Source organism: Sinocyclocheilus anshuiensis, unplaced genomic scaffold (assembly GCF_001515605.1).
Source record: "Sinocyclocheilus anshuiensis isolate Anshui unplaced genomic scaffold, SAMN03320099.WGS_v1.1 scaffold1574, whole genome shotgun sequence".
NCBI classification, from domain to species: Eukaryota; Metazoa; Chordata; class Actinopteri; order Cypriniformes; family Cyprinidae; genus Sinocyclocheilus; species Sinocyclocheilus anshuiensis.
The window spans coordinates 270,734-278,746 of NW_015547706.1; the positions used below are offsets into that span (position 1 = coordinate 270,734).

General features: G+C 36.3%; 1 pseudogene; it reads right to left on the reverse strand.

Moving 5' to 3' along the window:
* Positions 1-498: 498 nt before the first annotated feature.
* Positions 499-8,013, reverse strand: part of LOC107703988 (sodium-dependent lysophosphatidylcholine symporter 1-like) — a 17,658-nt pseudogene continuing 10,143 nt past the window's right edge.

Genomic DNA, 8,013 nt, shown 5'->3' on the forward strand with positions numbered 1-8,013 from the left:
TATACCATATATCTATTATAACGGGAAAACATATCGTTTTTAAGACATAATATGTCGTTATTACGAGAAAAAAAATTTGTTTTAACGAGAAAAAAATATGTCATTTTAACGAGACAGTTATATCGTTTTGACGACATAACATCTCGTTTTTACGAGAAAAGATGCCGTTTTAATGAGATAATTATAATTTTAATGACAACATCTCGTTTTTACAAGAAAATATGTAGTTTTAACGAGAAAACATCTCGTTATTACGAGATAATTGAGTGGAAAAAATAATATGTGTGGCAGCAATGCGTCACCATTTTATGTATTTTACTTAACGACTTTCAGTTTTTTACTTATATTTACAAAACTGTTAAAACAGCGTCAAAAATTCCAAAAAAGGAGTGAAAATCTGACATAAAGTTTTATTTAGGGAGTCAATGGCGCAGTTCCATACAGACATGTTTTCTTGTAAAGTATAGCCTACTTCACGCATTGAATGCACACTCTCCAATTTTAAACATCTACACCCATGTAACTTTTGACCTCTTATCTGAAATATCATGACGCTTCAGTGCATGTTCACGTGTTTTGCTCAACCTTGATTCATGACGTTTCACACTTGATTTATATTGTTGTGATGATGTTGGGTAAGTTCTTGATTTATGAAATTGGATTGCTAACTTGGAACTTGACATCCTGGTGTGTGAATCAGCACTTGTGTTGACAGGCAGATTTTTTTGCATTAAGATGAGAGATTATTCTAGTCTTTGATTTGAAGATGAAACTCTGACTGGAGTCATAGATTTTTTGAGTTATGGGAACATTTCCGTCTTCTAATCTGGCAAGTGTGGCACTGTTAGACCTAAAAAGGCAAAAGAAAATACAGAATACACTATTATTATTAACATTCATAAATCATATAAGATTTAGACATTGGCTGATACTCGTATATCTTACCTTGTGTTTCCGAGATCTTGTTGAATCTGCTTCCGTTGTACATCATTAATTGGGTACAGATAGAAAAGCACTAAACCCACCAGCAAAAAGCCGATTGGAATGGGGGCCAAAAGCAGTTTCAGGGCCAAGACAACTCCATCTGCATGACTACATGCACCTGCTTTATATCCTGTGAAGCTTCAACCAAACACATTGCTCAGTGTAAATATGTCAAGGTAAACATTTCAGACTTCCACAAAAAGGCTGAACTATTGCAAACATTAGCTCGGTTTTGTTTTGGCCAAACATTCTCGCCTGACAGTATTTAAAAACTTGCAGGACACACAGAGCTTGAACAACCGAGCTCCAGTATTTTTAAAAACTGACCGACTGCCACTGTAAATCAGGCATTACATTGGCTTAGAGAGAGCGAGTGCTGACTCACTGTAGTGTCATAGTGGAGATGCCAGCAGACAGGCCTCCTCCAAGCTTGTTGCAAAACCTCGAGCAGGAAAAAAAACAGGGGCTCCAGGCCTTTGCAGGACGGGTTCTGAACAGTGAACTCATCCACTACATCTGGCAGCATTGACCTGAGCAAAACAAGACATTTTAGGTATTTAAACCAAATTTTTACATTTTGTGAAGAAATGTGAGTGATGCTTCCCTGTGCAAAAATGTGCAACCACCATGCTAGGGAGTAGGCTATGTAGTTGTAAGGATGCTTTGAGTGGTTTTTGTATTGCTGTAATTCCAAAAAAGGAGTGAAAATCTGACAAAGTTTTATTTAGGGAGTCAATGGCGCAGTTCCATACAGACATGTTTGCTTGTAAAGTATAGCCTACTTCACGCATTGAATGCACACTCTCCAATTTTAAACATCTACACCCATGTAACTTTTGACCTCTTATCTGAAATATCATGACGCTTCAGTGCATGTTCACGTGTTTTGCTCAACCTTGATTCATGACGTTTCACACTTGATTTATATTGTTGTGATGATGTTGGGTAAGTTCTTGATTTATGAAATTGGATTGCTAACTTGGAACTTGACATCCTGGTGTGTGAATCAGCACTTGTGTTGACAGGCAGATTTTTTTGCATTAAGATGAGAGATTATTCTAGTCTTTGATTTGAAGATGAAACTCTGACTGGAGTCATAGATTTTTTGAGTTATGGGAACATTTCCGTCTTCTAATCTGGCAAGTGTGGCACTGTTAGACCTAAAAAGGCAAAAGAAAATACAGAATACACTATTATTATTAACATTCATAAATCATATAAGATTTAGACATTGGCTGATACTCGTATATCTTACCTTGTGTTTCCGAGATCTTGTTGAATCTGCTTCCGTCGTACATCATTAATTGGGTACAGATAGAAAAGCACTAAACCCACCAGCAAAAAGCCGATTGGAATGGGGGCCAAAAGCAGTTTCAGGGCCAAGACAACTCCATCTGCATGACTACATGCACCTGCTTTATATCCTGTGAAGCTTCAACCAAACACATTGCTCAGTGTAAATATGTCAAGGTAAACATTTCAGACTTCCACAAAAAGGCTGAACTATTGCAAACATTAGCTCGGTTTTGTTTTGGCCAAACATTCTCGCCTGACAGTATTTAAAAACTTGCAGGACACACAGAGCTTGAACAACCGAGCTCCAGTATTTTTAAAAACTGACCGACTGCCACTGTAAATCAGGCATTACATTGGCTTAGAGAGAGCGAGTGCTGACTCACTGTAGTGTCATAGTGGAGATGCCAGCAGACAGGCCTCCAAGCTTGTTGCAAAACCTCGAGCAGGAAAAAAAACAGGGGCTCCAGGCCTTTGCAGGACGGGTTCTGAACAGTGAACTCATCCACTACATCTGGCAGCATTGACCTGAGCAAAACAAGACATTTTAGGTATTTAAACCAAATTTTTACATTTTGTGAAGAAATGTGAGTGATGCTTCCCTGTGCAAAAATGTGCAACCACCATGCTAGGGAGTAGGCTATGTAGTTGTAAGGATGCTTTGAGTGGTTTTTGTATTGCTGTAGATTTGATTTCTAGGGTGTTGCTTACAAACCTCTACTTTTGTGTAAATCAATTTTTTTCACCCATTTTATCATTCAGTAGGCAAAGTTGTGTTTGCTTATAGAAGTAATAGCACGCCTGTCTCTAATAAGATTTAATGTGTAATTGCCCAGTTTGCACAAGTGGTTCAGGATTAGTTATGTGCAGAAGTTTAATAAATAATCAATGATAAATAAGAGCATGGGTGTCGCTAGGCCATTTTTAGGGGGGCTTTAGTGATAGATTGTTATAATATCTGCATCTGTGCAGTTCTTTGTCATGCATACAGTTTACAAAATGTCATGGGGGAGCAATCGGTTTCCCATCTACTGTAAAGTTTTCACCCCTCATCACAGTTTCCTCCAGCGAAAATGTAGCCCTTAACACATATGAATGCTTTATAAAAAGCTTTATATACTTTATAAAATGATCATGTTGCTATTTACATTTGAAAATGTAACTTTAAATGTAAAATATATTACAGTGCATGTGGCAAAGAGGTTTGTACTAGAAATGCAAATAGTAAAATTGTGTTTGTACAGTAAACAGGTGTGTGTGTGTGTGTGTGTGTGTGTGTGTGTGTGTGTGTGTGTGTGTGATCAGGAAGACTTGTATTTGGCTTAGTCAGTACTCAAATATTGTACCTAAGCATATTATGCATAGTATATCTATGCAATACAGTGGAATACTAAAATAAGTTAAGTATACCACCCTACCCTATTAGTCAAACATTTATTTATTGATTGATTGATTTATTGATTTATTTTTTATTTATTTACTTACCTACCTACTACTCACCCTCATTGGGGGCTGAGGCCCCTAAAATGAAAATCCTAGAATCGCCCCTGAATAAGAGCATCCAAGATGAAGAAAAGGAAAAATCTTTCACAAATCTTGTTTAAAAGACATGTGCTGAGTTCTTAGAAATGTACTCTTTGTATCCACATTGGTATTATATGGTTTTCAAAAGTTTGAAGTGTAATTTGATGTAATCATCAAGTAAAACATTTTAACATATTGTCCTTACATGTGAATACATGTAAGTAAACACACCTTAAACATTATATATATTTTAATTAATTATTTAATTCCAAATAATACTACTACTACTACTAATAATAGATCAATCATTCATATGTTTTTGGGAGGCTGCACCACGTGACATTTCACAACCTGAACTACCATGTCTTAAAAATTAGTTGGATCACATGACTTTTTTTTTTTTCTGGAGGACAATTGTACAAAGGCACAACTTCCCTTCAAAATATAAATATTACCAGAAGTGATGGCAATCCCCTGCATAAAATTTCATGTGAAGATTTACGGATGGATCACCAAGAGCTAAAGTCTCGATGCTGGAGAATGCTGGCCTGATTAGCAGAGATGAACAGCATGAAGTGGAGAGATCTAGGTCTTACTGTTACTCACCATGGTAACAAGAACAGTGCTGCTAAACTAGATCCAGCCAAAACACACATAACCATGTACACTGGAAAGTTCTCTGGCATGGCAACTAGGACCACTAGAGCTGGAATGAGGAGCTATATGAAGAAACACATAAAAGAACATATTGATCACTTTGAAAATGTGAAGGTGTTTTGCAGTGGGAACAAAATTTATAGCTCAAGTTTGAATCAACCTTCCAGCTACTAGCCCAGTTCTTTAACAACTAGAGTACATCTGCAGAATCATTGTGTCTGGTCTCTTCACCATTAAACAAAGTAAACTTACAGGTAGACCTATAAAAAGTGCAGTTTTCTTGCCCAGCCTCACCAGCGCCATCTGCCACATTGGCACTGATATGGTAGCGGACACCTTAGGACCTTACGCACATTAGGACATCCAAGGAATTAAAAATCTCATAAACCATGCTAAAACATCTGTTCATCAGTGTAACTGATTCTGGTTTTGGCAAAATAAAGATTATAATATAAAGACAATTCTAGTCCTGGATGCTGATTAGTCTATAAAGTGTTCAAGTGGTGCGAAAATACATCATATAGTAACACTATAACTAACATATATGTTACTGTGCCATAGTGTTTTGAGTTTGTTTATAAAACTACAGCATTTTTATGTCTAGACTTACCAGTATGGCTAACATGAGATACTGGAACTGAGCTCCTAAGCCAGCAACAGTGTGAAGTTCCCCAAAGACATCTGGAAATGAACCCAAAAATGTTTCAGCAATTTTAGCAAGCACTAATGGAGCACTCTCATTTAAAAAAAATGAAACTATTTGCTGTATTAGTCCCTCGCTTTCAAATACAACATGATGATTTTATACATTATAGAATCTAGGTTTTGAATATTTACCACATGCAATTTGTGATTGCATGTCAAGGTAGTCTTTTTGTTTTAGTTCTAATTTTACACATACTTTACAGGTAAACCAGAAATCCGACCTGAAAAGCTAAAGTGGAGAAAAGGAAGCCGAGGACCAGACGCTGGTAGGACACATGGCCAATCAGCTTCTTCACAGCATTCAGGTATGTAGTGTACATGTGACTCTGACCACTGAGAGGCCCTACAGGAGCCAGAGAGAGAAACAACAATACATCTGCACAAAGCTATGAAATCTGACACCGAAGAGCTAGTTTGGTGGGATTTTATTCGTAAACAATGAATTCACTGTATTTCAAACACATATTGTTTCGCTGCCTTATAAATGCCCAAAATGTAGCCTACAATAAAGTTATTATTAAGGGTCATCAAGAGTCCTCAACAAACCCTCTTTGTCAATAGTATATTCAGGGAATCTACCTAAACAAAACACAAAAATACTTTATTAGTAGTTCACTACAGTTCAAGCCAATATTGTTAAATGTTGTTAAGTGTCCTCATTAAAGCATCATGCTCAATATTCAGGGAATCTAAAAAAACAAACAAAAATCAACCACAACAAAAAAGTTTTATTTGTTATTCAATTCACTACAGTTTCAAAGCCATATTGTTGTTAAGAGCCCTCAGTAAAGTCTCATGCTCAATGGTATATTCAGGGAATCTGGCAAGACAAAAAAAACAAACAATACAAAAACAAAGAAAAAAACAAGGTTTTATTTGTTAATCACTTCACTGCGGTTCAAAGCCATATTGTTGTTAAGTGCTCAGTAAAGCCTTATGCTCAATGATATATTCAGGGAATCTGGCAAGACAAAAGCAAAAATGTTTTTATTTGTTAATCAATTCACTGCAGTTCAAAGCCGTATTGTTGTTAAATGTTCTTAAGAGTCATCAATAAAGCCTAGTGTTCAATTATATATTCCTGAAATCTAGGAAAACAAAACGAACAAAAAACAAAATATAAAAGGGTTTATTTGTAAACAAACTATTCACTACAGTCCAAGCCCATATTTTTAGCTGATAAACATGTCCAAAATGTAGCCTGCCATCAAGATATCATTAAATGTTGTTAAGAGTCCTTAATAAAGTCTCATGCTCAATAATATACTCGGGGAATCTGGCCAACAACAAAAAAAGTAAAAAAAAAAAAAATGTAAACAATTCAAGCTCATAATGTTTCACTGATAAACATGTCTAAATGTAACCTACCATAAAGTTATTACTAAATGTTGTTAAGAGCTCAATAATATATTCAGCAACTCTGGCAGAACAAAAAACACTACATATAAGGAACTTTTCAACCGTGTTTCCAAATAGTGTCTTAGCTAGATTACAAGAGTTAAAAATTGGATTACATGTCAGACAGAGTGTGTAATTTTACATGACACCAGAGACTAACACAGTCCCTGAGGCACCAAAACAATCTGCAAATTACCCATAGAAAATGCTTTTAAAACATTGAAAGTAATATATAATTGACACACTACACAGAACCAAAATTACACCCTTAGGTTAAATACTTTTTATGGCTTTGTTCAGATAGGTATGAGCAATATTACAAGTAATGCTTTCCTCAGCAAATGGCAGTAATTATAAATAGTAAAATACCTGAGTAACGTCAGAACAGTTGCATAACACAGTATTTTACAGTGTGCTGGTGGTGTGTAGGTGTTATCGTGTTACGGTTTCATGCAGCGCAGCGCTGTGTGGGAGATCCGGTGTTTGGTCCATGTTCAGACAGGCTCGATCTCTGTCTTTGTTATACACCCACAGCACCTGACCCTGAATCACAGCTGCCATCAGCATAGCAAACGCCTCCACACTCAGAAAGAGGGTCGGACAGATGTGCATGCAATCATACAGCAGCAACTGATAATACCAACTACTGCTCAGAGAAACACCATCACACACATCCTGTCTGGAATTAGTTAGTTTTTTTTTTTCCTTCAGTCTTGGCAGTGTAATAATAGGTTATAATGGCTCTGTTTCAAAACCTAGTGAGCTGTCTACTGCCTAAATGGGCAACTGTCTTATAAGGCAGCGTTCTAACCTGTTATTAACCATTGTAAGTGACTGATTTGGAACGATCTATGTAGGTGGCAAATTTTGCTCCACACAAAACTGGTGTAAACGATTGAGTGCTGTTTGTAATTGTAGCATATAGGGCATCAGTTCTCTCTGATACAGTGTGTTAACACTAATGAAGTGAGCTGTATTGTATAACAGGTGATCATTCAAATGTTTAGAGTCATGACTTTTTTTTTTTTTTGAAAGAAGTCTTTTATGCTCAAGGTTGCATTTATTTCATGTAATATACAGTATGAAAGAGTAACACTGTGAAATAGTTTTACAATTTAAAAAGCTGTTTTTATTTTAATACATTTTTGAAACGTAATGTATTCTTGTGATGCAAGGCTGAATTTGCAGCATCATTATTCCAGTGCAATTAGGAATCATTGGTTAAGATTTATTTACAACAGAACAGCACAACCCAGATGTTCGAATTTGTGCAACGCATTTTATGGACGACCTAGAAGAGTACAAGGCTGGCTGTGCACAAAGGCTATTTCTAAAAAAAAAAACAAAAAGGGTAAATTCCGACTTTGCTATGACAATCTGGCGCTTCTGAATCAGCGACTGTAAGTATGTTTTGTTATTAGTTTAAGTATTTGCTATTGACTGTTCAAATGC